The sequence below is a fragment of the Triticum urartu genome, chromosome 3A (genome assembly GCF_056163025.1).
Source record: "Triticum urartu cultivar PI428250 chromosome 3A, HENAU_Tu73, whole genome shotgun sequence".
In the NCBI taxonomy this organism is placed as follows: Eukaryota; Viridiplantae; Streptophyta; class Magnoliopsida; order Poales; family Poaceae; genus Triticum; species Triticum urartu.
This window is the reverse complement of record NC_141875.1, coordinates 540,845,399-540,859,787: the sequence shown is the minus strand read 5'-3', so window position 1 is coordinate 540,859,787 and position 14,389 is coordinate 540,845,399.

Sequence of the window (14,389 nt, the reverse complement as noted above, 5' to 3'; positions counted from 1 at the left end):
CCGCCCGTATCTGTCCAGGCCATGCTGCCTAGACGACGGGAGCCATCTAAGCGGGCATGTATCGATCCGCGGGGCGGTCCGGACGCGATTTCCACTGCAAACCAAAGAAAAAGGTGAGGGAGCTTTGCGGGAGTCCGGACACGCGAAATATAGAAATCTGACATCCCGGCCACCCAAAACCCTTCCCGGATCCCGCGATTCCATCCTCCCCATTTGCTCTCCTTCCTTCTTTCTTTTTTGCCTTTGCCGCCGCTCCACCACCCCGGCCACCATGCCACACCCCTGCCGAAACTCCGCGTTTCCGCCACCTCCAGCGCTCCAGCAGGGCTCCACCCCGCTTCTCCTTCGTCTCTGTTCAATCCCTGTCCTCCGACCGTCCCGTCAGGTACCATCCGCTACTGCTATTCTCACCATGCCCGGCAACTGTTTGATGAATCGCCGAAGCTAAAAACAGTTGCCCCTTTCTTCTTTCTAGCAATGGCTTCCGATTTGGAGTACATATACGGGCAGTATGTTGAGTCATCCGACGGCTCATCGGACGAGGAGAAGTACTCCGATGAGACGGCGATTATGCAGGCGGTCCCTGAAGACTCGGAGCGTGCGGAGGAACATGTTCTCAATTTCAAGGCCTCGATCAAGGGTCATCAAGTGCTCAATCGCAATAGGGTGTGTGGCCATTTGACACTGATGGCCGACTACTTTGCCCCCAATGCACTATTCGCTGACCATTGATAACCCACAAGTATAGGGGATCAATTGTAGCCTCTTTCGATAAGTAAGAGTGTCGAACCCAACGAGGAGCTAAAGGTAGAACAAATATTCCCTCAAGTTTTATCGACCACCGATACAACTCTACGCACGCTTGACGTTCGCTTTACCTAGAACAAATATGAAACTAGAAGTACTTTATAGGTGTTGTTGGATAGGTTTGCAAGATAATAAAGATTACGTAAATGAAAAGTAGGGGCTGTTTAGATAAAGACACAACTAAGTTAGTTTTAGTAAAGATCTTTTTGTTACGAGAAAGTTATTTGTCCCTAGGCAATCGATAACTAGACCGGTAATCATCATTACAATTTTATATGAGGGAGAGGCATAAGCTAACATACTTTCTCTACATGGATCATATGCACTTATGATTGGAACTCTAGCAAGTATCCGCAACTACTAAAGATCATTAAGGTAAAACCCAACCAAGCATTAAAGCATCAAGTCCTCTTTATCCCATACGCAAACAACCTACTTACTCGGGTCTGTGCTTCTGTTCACTCACGCCATCCACCATAAGCAAATCATAAACATATTGCAAACCCTACAGCAGGAATCCCTCACGCTTGCGCGACACGGAGAGCACCATAGGACAACACCAATAATAAAACATGCAACTCAAACCAATCTTGATCATCAAATAGCCCATAGGACAAAATAGATCTACTCAAACATCATAGGATAGCCATACATCATTGGGAAATAATATATAGCGTTGAGCACCATGTTTAAGTAGAGATTACAGCGGTTAAGAGAGAGGTTACACCACTGCATAGAGGGGGGAAGAGTTGGTGATGATGGCGGTGAAGTTGTTGGTGAAGATTGCGGTGATGATGATGGCCCCCGGTGGCACTCCGGTGCCACCGGAAGCGAGGGGGAGAGAGCTTCCCTCCTTCTTCTTCTTCCTTGACCTTCTCCCTAGATGGGAGAAGGGTTTCCCCTCTGGTCCATGGCCTCCATGGCTTGGGAGGGGCGAGAGCCCCTCCGAGATTGGATCTGTTTCTCTGTCTCTCTCTGTTTCCGCGTTCTCAGATTCTTCCCTTTCACCGTTTCTTATATTCCCGAAGATCCGTAACTCCGATTGGGCTGAAATTTTAACAGGATCTCTATCCGGATATTAGCTTTCTTACGGCGAAAGAAGGGCACCAACTGCCTTACGGGGTGGCCACGAGGGTCAGGGGCGCGCCCCCTGCCTCGTGGCCCCCTCGGGCATCGTCACGCGTGGATTTTTCTTCCCAAAAATCATATATATTCCAAAAAAAAATCTCCGTCAGTTTTTATCCCGTTTGGACTCCGTTTGATATGGATATTCTGCGAAACAAAAAACATGCAACAAATAGGAACTAACATTGGTCACTGGATCAATACGTTAGTCCCAAAAATAGTATAAAAGGTTGCCAAAAGTATATGAAAGTTGTAAAATATTGGCATGGAATAATCAAAAATTATAGATACGACGGAGATGTATCAACCATCTCCACCAGCATTTTTGGATGCGCAAGGTTGTCTTCGATCGTATGTACCATGGCGTCCGGTCCTACGATGACTACTTCATCCTAAAGAAGGAGGCCATGGAAACGATTGGCTTCTCTAATTACCAGAAGTGCACGGCCGCACTCCAGATGCTTGCATGTGGCACGGCTGCTGATTCGTGGGACGAGTACCTACGGATGTCTGAGAGCACATGTGAAGATGCTATGGTCAGGTTTGTGATGACCCACAAGTATAGGGGATCAATCGTAGTCCTTTCGATAAGTAAGAGTGTCGAACCCAACAAGGAGCAGAAGGAAATAACAAACGGTTTTCAGCAAGGTAATTTTTGCAAGCATCGAAATTGACGGTAACAAGTGGTTTGATAGTAGGATAATTTGTAATGAGCAAGTAACAATAACGGTAAGTAAAGTGTCCATGCTTTACGACCTAGAATCGGGACTTCAAAGACATTTTGAACGTCATGGAGCATATGAGATGTTCTAAGAGTTGAAGTTAATATTTCAAGCAAATGCCCGGGTTGAGAGATATGAAGTCTCCAACAAGTTCTATAGCTGCAATATGGAGGAGAACAGTTCTGTCAGTGAACACATACTCAAAATGTCCGGGTATCATAACCACTTGACTCAGCTGGGAGTTGAATTTCCAGTTGATAGTGTTATTGACAGAGTTCTTTAATCACTATCACCAAGCTACAAAGACTTCGTGATGAACTATAATGCAAGGGATGAATAAAATGATTTCTGAGCTCTTCGCAATGCTTAAGGCCGCGGAAGTAGAAATCAAGAAGGAGCATCAAGTGTTGATGGTTAACCAGACCACTAGTTTCAAGAAAAAGGGCAAGGAAAGAAAGGGAACCTCAAGAAGAATGGCAAGCAAGTTGCCACTCCCGGGAAGAAGCCCAAAGCTGGACCCAAGCCTGAAACTGAGTGCTTCTACTGCAAAGGGAATGGTCACTGGAAGCGGAACTGCCTCAAATACTTGGCAGATAAGGAGGATGGAAAAGTGAACAAAGGTATATTTGATATACATGTTATTGATGTGTACCTTACTAATGCTCGTAGTAGCTCCTGGATATTTGATACTGGTTCGGTTGCTCATATTTGTAACTCGAAACATGAGCTACGGAATAAACGAAGATTGGCTAAGGACGAGGTGACGATGCACGTCGGGAATGGTTCCAAGGTCGATGTGATCGCCATCGGCACGCTACCTCTACATCTACCTTCGGGATTAGTTTTAGACCTGAATAATTGTTATTTGGTGCCAGCATTGAGCATGAACATTATAGCTGGATCTTGTTTATTGCGAGACGGTTATTCATTTAAATCAGAGAATAATGGTTGTTCTATTTATATGAGTAATATCTTTTATGGTCATGCACCCTTGATGAATGGTCTATTCCTGTTGAATCTCGATCGTAGTGATACATATATTCATAATATTTATGCCAAAAGATGCAGAGTTGATAATGATAGTGCAACATATTTATGGCACTGCCGTTTAGGTCATACTGGTGTAAAGCGCATGAAGAAACTCCATATAGATGACTTTTGGAATCACTTGATTATGAATCATTTGACACTTGTGAACAATGAAGCGGGGTCCAAACGGAATAAAATCTTCGGAAACGTGATTTTCTCACCGAACGTGACCCAGGAGACTTAGACCCTGCTCCAAGGAACAAAAGAGGCGGTCACGAGGGTGGGGGGCGCGCCCCCTGCCTCATGGGCCCCTCGGTGCTCCTCCGGCGTACTTCTTCCTCCTATATATACACACGTACCCCAAACGATCAGAACAGGAGCCAAAAACCTAATTCCACCGCCGCAACTTTCTGTATCCACGAGATCCCATCTTGGGGCCTGTTCCGGAGCTCCGCCGGAAGAGGGCCGTCATCACGGGGGGCTTCTACATCATCATAGCCTCTCCGATGAAGTGTGAGTAGTTTACCTCAGACCTTCAGGTCCATAGTTAGTAGCTAGATGGCTTCTTCTCTCTCTTTAAATCTCAATAAAAAGTTCCCCCCCTCTCTTGTGGAGATCTATTCGATGCAATCTTCTTTTTTTGTGGTGTGTTTGTTGAGACTGATGAATTGTGGGTTTATGATCAAGTCTATCTATGAATAATATTTGAATCTTCTCTGAATTCTTTTATGTATGATTGGTTATCTTTGCAAGTCTCTTCGAATTATCCGTTTGGTTTGGCCAACTAGATTGGTAGTTCTTGCCATGGGAGAAGTGCTTAGCTTTGGGTTCGATCTTGCGGTGTCCTTTCCCAGTGACAGAAGGGGTAGCAAGGCACGTATTGCATCGTTGCCATCGAGGATAACAAGATGGGGTTTATTTCATATTGCATGAATTTATCTCTCTACATCATGTCATCTTGCTTAATGCGTTGCTCTGTTTTTAACTTAATACTCTAGATGCATGCTGGATAGCGGTCGATGAGTGGAGTAATAGTAGTATATGCAAAATCGTTTCGGTCTACTTGTCACGGACGTGATGCCTATATACATGATCATGCCTAGATATTCTCATAACTATGCTCAATTCTGTCAATTGCTCAACAGTAATTTGTTCACCCACCGTAGAATACTTATGCTCTTGAGAGAAGCCACTAGTGAAACCTATGGCCCCCGGGTCTATTCTCATCATATCAATCTCCATCACTTTAATCTTGCTTTGCTTTTTTACTTTGCCTTTACTTTTTACTTTGCATCTTTATACCAAAAATACCAAAAATATTATATCTATCAGATCTCACTCTCGTAAGTGACCGTGAAGGGATTGACAACCTCTAATCGCGTTGGTTGCGAGTAGCTATCGTTTTGTGCAGGTACGAGGGACTTGAGCGTGGCCTCCTACTGGATTGATACCTTGGTTCTCAAAAACTGAGGGAAATACTTACGCTACTCTGCTGCATCATCCCTTCCTCTTCGGGGAAAACCAACGCAAGCTAAAGACGTAGCAAGAAGGATTTCTGGCGCCGTTGCCGAGGAGTCTACGCAAAAAGTCAACATACCAAGTACCCATCACAATCCCTATCTCTCGCATTACATTATTTGCCATTTGCCTCTCATTTTCCTCTCCCCCACTTCACCCTTGCCGTTTTATTCGCCCTCTCTCTCTCTATCCTCCCTCTCTATTTGCCTCTTTTGCCCGTTTGCTCTTGTTTGCTTGTGTGCTAGTTTGCTTGTTTGTCGCGATGGCTCAGGATACTACCAAATTGTGTGACTTCACCAATACCAATAATAATGATTTTCTTAGCACTCCGATTGCTCCTCTTACCGATGCTGAATCTTGTGAAATTAATGCTGCTTTGTTAAATCTTGTTATGAAAGATCCTTCCTAGTGAAGATGCCGCTACTCATCTGAATAGCTTCGTTGATTTATGTGATATGCAAAAGAAAAAAGATGTCAATAATGATGTCGTTAAATTGAAGCTATTTCCTTTTTCGCTTAGAGGTCGTGCTAAAGCTTGGTTTTCGTCTTTGCCTAAAAATAGTATTGATTCATGGAACAAGTGCAAAGATGCTTTTATCTCTAAGTATTTTCCTCCCGCTAAGATCATCTCTCTTAGAAACAATATTATGAACTTTAAACAGCTTGATCATGAACATGTTGCACAAGCTTGGGAGAGAATGAAATTAATGATACATAATTGCCCTACTCGTTGTTTGAATTTGTGGATGATTATACAAATTTTTTATGCCAGATTGAATTTTGCTTCTAGAAATCTTTTAGATTCGGCCGTGGGAGGCACTTTTATGAAAATCACTTTAGGAGATTCTACTAAACTCCTAGATAATATTATGGTTAATTATTCTCAATGGCATACTGAAAGATCTTCTAATAAAAAAGTGCATGCGATAGAAGAAATCAATGTGTTGAGTGGAAAGATGGATGAACTTATGTAATTATTTGCTACTAAGAGTGTTTCTTCTGATCCTAATGATATGCCTTTGTCTACTTTGATTGAGAATAACAATGAATCTGTGGATGTGAATTTTGTTGGTAGGAATAATTTTGGTAACAACGCTTATAGAGGGAATTTTAATCCTAGGCCATACCCCAGTAATACTTCTAATAATTATGGGAATTCCTACAACAACTCTTATGGAAATTATAATAAGATGCCCTCTGAATTTGAGAATAGTGTTAAAGAATTTATGAATTCACAAAAGAATTTTAATTCCTTGCTTGAAGAGAAATTGCTTAAAGTTGATGATTTGGCTAGGAACGTTGATAGAATTACTCTTGAGATTGATTCTTTAAAGCTTAGATCTATTCCTCCTAAGCATGATATCAATGAGTCTCTCAAAGCCATGAGAATTTCCATTGATGAGTGCAAGGAAAGAACCGCTAGGATGCGTGCTTCCAAAGATGCCTTTATTAAAGCGTGTTCCTCCAATTCCTATGAAAATCAAGATGAAGATCTAAAAGTTATTGATGTGTCCCCTATTAAATATTTGTTTTGCAATATAAATCTTGATGAAACTGAATATGATCTTCCTTTACCTAGAAGGCGTTCTAAAAATTCGGAGTATTTAGATCTTAATGATGAAATTGATAAAAGTGGGATTGAAAGAAATAAAAATCTAGATGTTGCTAAACCCACTATATTGGATTTCAAGGAATTTAATTATGAAAGTTGCTCTTTAATTGATTGTATTTCCTTGTTGCAATCCGTGCTAAATTCTCCACATGCTTATAGTCAAAATAAAGCCTTCACCAAACATATCGTTGATGCCTTGATGCAATCTTATGAAGAAAAACTTGAGTTGAAAGTTTCTATCCCTAGAAAACTCTATGATGAGTGGGAACCAACTATTAAAATTAAAATTAAAGATCATGAGTTTTATGCTTTGTGTGATTTGGGTGCTAGTGTCTCCACTATTCCCAAAACTTTGTGTGATTTGTTAGATTTCCGCAATTTTGATGATTGCTCTCTAAACTTGCATCTTGCGGATCCCACTATTAAGAAACCTATGGGAAGGATTAATGATGTTCTTATTGTTGCAAATAGGAATCATGTGCCCGTAGATTTCATTGTTCTTGATATAGATTGCAATCCTTCTTGCCCTATTATTCTTGGTAGACCTTTCCTTAGAACGGTTGGTGCGATTATTGATATGAAGGAAGGGAATATTAGATTTCAATTTCCATTAAAAAAGGGCATGGAACACTTTATAATAAAGAAAATAAAATTGCCATATGAAACTATCATGAAAGCCACTTATGGATTGCCTACCAAAGATGGCAATACTTAGATCTATCCTCGCTTTTATGCCTAGCTAGGGGCGTTAAACGATAGCGCTTGTTGGGAGGCAACCCAATTTTATTTTTATTCCTTGATTTTTGCTCCTGCTTAGTAATAAATAAATTATTTAGCCGCTGTTTTGGTTGTGTTTTTGTGTTTGATTAGTGTTTGTGCCAAGTAGAACCGTTGGGAAGACTTGGGGAAAGTCTTGTTGAACTGTTGTAAAAAACAGAAACTTTAGCGCTCACGAGAACTGCTGTAATTTTTATTTGAAGAGTGATATTCAGTTAATTATTTTTTAAGATGATTAATAGATAAATTCCTAACGTCCAGAAATTTATTTTAGAATTTTTGGGGTTCCAGATCTTGCGCTAGCTACAGATTACTACAGACTGTTCTGTTTTTGACAGATTCTGTTTTTCGTGTGTTGTTTGCTTATTTTGATGAATCTATGGCTAGTAAAATAGTTTATAATTCATAGAGAAGTTGGAATACAGTAGGTTTAACACCAATATAAATAAAGAATGAGTTCATTACAGTACCTTGAATTGGTCTTTTGTTTTATTTCGCTAACGGAGCTCATGAGTTTTCTATTTTGAGTTTTGTGTTGTGAAGTTTTCAAGTTTTAGGTGAAGTCTTTTGATGGATTATGGAACAAGGAGTGGCAAGAGCCTAAGCTTGGAGATGCCCATGGCACCCCCAAGATAATCCAAGGACACCAAGAAGTGAAATCTTGGGGATGCCCCGGGAGGCATCCCCTCTTTCGTCCACTTCCATTGGTAATTTACTTGGAGCTATATTTTTATTCACCAACATGATATGTGTTTTGCTTGGAGCATCTTGTATTATTTTTGTCTTTGTGTTTTAGTATGCCACAATCATCCTTGCTGTACACACCTTTTGAGAGAGCCATACATGAATTAAAATTTGATAGAATACTCTATGTGCTTCACTTATATCTTTTGAGCTAAGTAGTTTTGCTCTATGTGCTTCACTTATATCTTTTGAGCGTTATAATTTTGCTCTATGTGCTTCACTTAGATCTTTTAGAGCACGGTGGTGGATTTGTTTTAAAGAAACTATTGATCTCTCATGCTTCACTTAAATTATTTTGAGAGTCTCTTAATAGCATGGTAATTTGCTTAATAATAATATGCTTGGTATTCAAGATTTGTGAAACTTTCTTTTGAGTGTGTTGAATACTAAGAAAAGATTTAAGCTTGATAATTGTTTTGAGATATGGAGGTGATAATATTAAAGTCATGCTAGTTGAGTAGTTGTGAATTTAAAGAATACTTGTGTTAAAGTTTGTGATTCCCGTAGCATGCACGTATGGTGAACCGTTATGTGATGAAGTCGGAGCATGATTTATTTATTGATTGTCTTCCTTATGAGTGGCGGTCGGGGACGAGCGATGGTCTTTTCCTACCAATCTATCCCCCTAGGAGCATTCGCGTAATACTTTGCTTTGATAACTTCTAGATTTTTGCAATAAGTATATGAGTTCTTTATGACTAATGTTGAGTCCGTGGATTATACGCACTCTCACCCTTCCACCTTTGCTAGCCTCTCTAATACCGCGTACTTTTCGCTGGTATCATACACCTACCATATACCTTCCTCAAAACAGTCACCATACCTACCCATTATGGCATTTCCATAGCCATTCCGAGATATATTGCCATGCAACTTTCCACCGTTCCGTTCATGACACATGCCATCATTGTCATATTGCATATCCTGGTACACCGCCGGATGCATTCACATAGAGTCATATTTTGTTCTAAGTATCGAGTTGTAATTGTTGAGTTGTAAGAAAAATAAAAGTGTGATGATCATCATTATTAGAGCATTGTCCCAGTGAGGAAAGGATGATGGAGACTATGATTCCCCCGTAAGTCGGGATGAGACTCCGGACGAAAAATAAATAAAAGAGGCCAAAGAAGCCCAAAAAAGAAAAAAGAAAGAAAAGAGGCCATAAAAAAATAAGATAAAAGGCCCAAATAAAAAAATAAAAAATATATATATATAAAAAATGAGAGAAAAAGAGAGAAGGGACAATGTTACTATCCTTTTACCACACTTGTGCTTCAAAGTAGCACCATGATCTTCATAGTAGAGAGTCTCTCATGTTATCACTTTCATATACTAGTGGGAATTTTACATTATAGAACTTGGCTTGTATATTCCAATGATGGGCTTCCTCAAATTGCCCTAGGTCTTCATGAGCAAGCAAGTTGGATGCACACCCACTTAGTTTCTTTTTGAGCTTTCATATACTTATAGCTCTAGTGCATCCGTTGCATGGCAATCCCTACTCACTCATATTGATATCTATTGATGGGCATCTCCATAGCCCGTTGATACGCCTAGTTTTCGTGAGACTATCTTCTCCTTTTTGTCTTCTCCACAACCACCATTCTATTCCACCTATAGTGCTATATCCATCGCTCACGCTCATGTATTGCGTGAAGATTGAAAAAGTTTTGAAAAAGTTAGAGTATGAAACAATTGCTTGGCTTGTCATCAGGGTTGTGCATGATTTAAATATTTTGTGTGGTGAAGATAGAGCATAGCCAGACTATATGATTTTGTAGGGATTACTTTCTTTGGCCATGTTATTTTGAGAAGACATAATTGCTTTGTTAGTATGCTTGAAGTATTATTATTTTTATGTCAATATAAACTTTTGTCTTGAATCTTTCTAATCTGAATATTCATACCACAATTAAGAAGATTTGCATTGAAATTATGCCAAGTAGCACTCCGCATCAAAAATTCTCTTTTTACCATTTACCTACTCGAGGACGAGCAGGAATTAAGCTTGGGGATGCCTGATACGTCTCCAACGTATCTATAATTTTTGATTGCTCCATGCTATATTATCTATTGTTTTGGACTATATTGGGCTTTATTTTCCACTTTTATATTATTTTTGGGACTAACCTATTAGCCGGAGGCCCAGCCCAGAATTGTCGTTTTTTGCCTATTTCAGTGTTTCGGAGAAACAAAATATCAAACAGAGTCCAAACGGAATAAAATCTTCGGAAACGTGATTTTCTCACCGAACGTGACCCAGGAGACTTAGACCCTGCTCCAAGGAACAAAAGAGGCGGTCACGAGGGTGGGGGGCGCGCCCCCTGCCTCATGGGCCCCTCGGTGCTCCTCCGGCGTACTTCTTCCTCCTATATATACACACGTACCCCAAACGATCAGAACAGGAGCCAAAAACCTAATTCCACCGCCGCAACTTTCTGTATCCACGAGATCCCATCTTGGGGCCTGTTCCGGAGCTCCGCCGGAAGAGGGCCGTCATCACGGGGGGCTTCTACATCATCATAGCCTCTCCGATGAAGTGTGAGTAGTTTACCTCAGACCTTCAGGTCCATAGTTAGTAGCTAGATGGCTTCTTCTCTCTCTTTAAATCTCAATAAAAAGTTCTCCCCCTCTCTTGTGGAGATCTATTCGATGCAATCTTCTTTTTTTGTGGTGTGTTTGTTGAGACTGATGAATTGTGGGTTTATGATCAAGTCTATCTATGAATAATATTTGAATCTTCTCTGAATTCTTTTATGTATGATTGGTTATCTTTGCAAGTCTCTTCGAATTATCCGTTTGGTTTGGCCAACTAGATTGGTAGTTCTTGCCATGGGAGAAGTGCTTAGCTTTGGGTTCGATCTTGCGGTGTCCTTTCCCAGTGACAGAAGGGGTAGCAAGGCACGTATTGCATCGTTGCCATCGAGGATAACAAGATGGGGTTTATTTCATATTGCATGAATTTATCTCTCTACATCATGTCATCTTGCTTAATGCGTTGCTCTGTTTTTAACTTAATACTCTAGATGCATGCTGGATAGCGGTCGATGAGTGGAGTAATAGTAGTATATGCAAAATCGTTTCGGTCTACTTGTCACGGACGTGATGCCTATATACATGATCATGCCTAGATATTCTCATAACTATGCTCAATTCTGTCAGTTGCTCAACAGTAATTTGTTCACCCACCGCAGAATACTTATGCTCTTAAGAGAAGCCACTAGTGAAACCTATGGCCCCCGGGTCTATTCTCATCATATCAATCTCCATCACTTTAATCCTTCTTTGCTTTTTTTACTTTGCCTTTACTTTTTACTTTGCATCTTTATACCAAAAATACCAAAAATATTATATCTATCAGATCTCACTCTCGTAAGTGACCGTGAAGGGATTGACAACCTCTAATCGCGTTGGTTGCGAGTAGCTATCATTTTGTGCAGGTACGAGGGACTTGAGCGTGGCCTCCTACTGGATTGATACCTTGGTTCTCAAAAACTGAGGGAAATACTTACGCTACTCTGCTGCATCATCCCTTCCTCTTCGGGGAAAACCAACGCAAGCTCAAGACGTAGTAGGATACCCTAAGGAAACAATTGGGTACACCTTATACCACAGATCCGAAGGCAAGATCTTTGTTGCCAAGAATGGAACCTTTCTAGAGAAGGAGTTTCTCTCGAAAGAAGTGTGTGGGAGGAAAGTAGAACTTGATGAGGTAATTGTACCTTCTCTCAAATTGGAAAGTAGCACATCAGAGAAATCCCTTCCCGTACACCAACTAGAGAGGAAGTTAATGACGATGATCATGAAACTTCGGATCAAGTTACTACTGGACCTTGTAGGTCGAACAGACACTGGTGCGCGTCGGTCCTAAACAAACGGTTTTAACCCCTTTCCGCGACGGCATTTGGAACCGTCGCCAAGTGTGTGTGTGCGATAGGGTTTCCTTCACACACGACGCAAAAATCGTTGGGGATAGGCCCTCTTGGGATCCAGGCTGAGGCCGTGTGTGATCGGGCGAGGCATCGAAACCCAATCATTTCCGTAGGTATGTACATCCCACACGCTAATCCGAGAAAATCATTTCCGTAGGTATGTACATCCCACATGATGAATCCCAGAAAAACATTTCCGTTCGTATATATATCACACACAGTCAATTCAAGGAATATGTTTCCGTTCTTATGTACATCCCACACAGTCAATCCAGGGAACACATTTCCGTTCGGACGTACATCCCACACAGTTTTATGTGTAGGCTCGTGTGTGGAAGGTGTAACTATCACATACGGTTTGCCATTGTTAACTATTTGCTTTTATCAACTATATCACACACGATTTGATGAAGAAAACTGTGTGGCATTGGGCTATCCATCGCAAGCACTTTTTCTGCTAGAACCGTTTGCAAAGGTCCATGACACATTTAGCAGGTTTATTAGTTTACAATTAATAATTCCAGTTTTAGGCAAATTCATATTTCATATCGAACATATATTTGCCAATTTCATATCAAGCACATAAATATATTATAACATCACAGTACGACAGCTACATGAAAACAACACAGTACGACATATAGCTAGTTCAACTTCATAAGAACAATATATTCATTTCCCTAATCGAGATCATCCAGGCTCGTCTTATCTGCCTCTGCTTTCAGTTCAGTAAGAACCCATTTTGCACGGGCCAACTGGGAAAGTGCCTCCTCCTTCGCCAGCACCATCATAGCAAAGTCTGATTTAAAAAATCTGAGCTCATTCTCCACCTTCAACTTTTATCCCGCATCTTGAAATATGCTTCAGCGTTGACAACACTTTCTCTAAGCCTACGTGTGTTCTCTTCCTCATACATGCTCCAGAGCTTCACTAGGCACATCTTCAAAGACTGTGGCCACTCTTGATCAACCCACTCCAAGTAAGAACACTTCCGTTTATCCTATAATATTTTAAACTAGATCAGTAACAATTGTAGGGGAAATGGGTTATAGCAACATAGAAAATCACCAATGCTTATTTTGAAAAACTGAAGAAACATGTTAATTATGACATATCTTCTCAAAAAGATCAATGTGCAAATGAAATAATTGGTACTGAGACAACAACCAAATTCTGGAACATCAGAAGCTATAATTAACTACAACGATGCTACAAGTTCTTACTCAGGTACAATAAATAACAAATTGAACATTTTATGAGGAAGGTAAATATAACTGCAACAACATAGCGACAATGTTTGGATGATAGAAAATTGATACTAACAGGTGTGTACATGCACAAATTTAGTAACATAGAACTAATAGCACCAAGGTTGTCCACTATGTATGCCAAAACTGGGGTAAAGACAACTGTTGTTACATCTCGCACCGGTGCCCTGCACTGGCGAGCCGATGCAGCGGAAAAAATCAGGGACCCGGACTCCGGAGCACGTAGTTGCTCCGATGCCCAGTTCCTTCGTGCCATAAAGATTTAGTATTTTACTGCTTGGCTTCTCGGATGTGTGGACCAAAGTTGGCTGCACAAACTGCTGAAGCGGTGCCAAATAATTTTCTAATGGCACCGCTGATGAGATGGCAATAATTTAAGATACTAGGTACAAACTGTGAGGCTATCTTAGGATGTATTTGGTTGAAGGTGTGGTATGAATGGGTTGGGACCGTGACAGTGTCTGAATCACATCTAACAAATGATTTGTAACAACGAAAGAGGGTCTAACCTTCTCTGCACATGCCAGAAACTTCCTCCTACTGTCCACAGAATCAAACGCAACTAGCTTCACGCATGGAGATTGATGGTCACAACGAGCAGATAGATCTTTAGCCACCCCGCTCCATTTGTTGCCACTGATGGTATTAGGGAGCTACAAGAGGAAGAAATGACTCAAATCGACCGCCGGGTAAAAATCCTTCATTCCAAGTCATATCCCGAGAGAGAGAAGAGAGGCATACCCGGGTGGTGAAGGAGTAGTTGCCGGAGGAGGAACCGCTTGAGAGGTCTTTGAAGAAGACCATGGCGACTGAGGGAGTCCTGGACTAAGGGGTCCTCGGGCGTCCGGCCTGTTA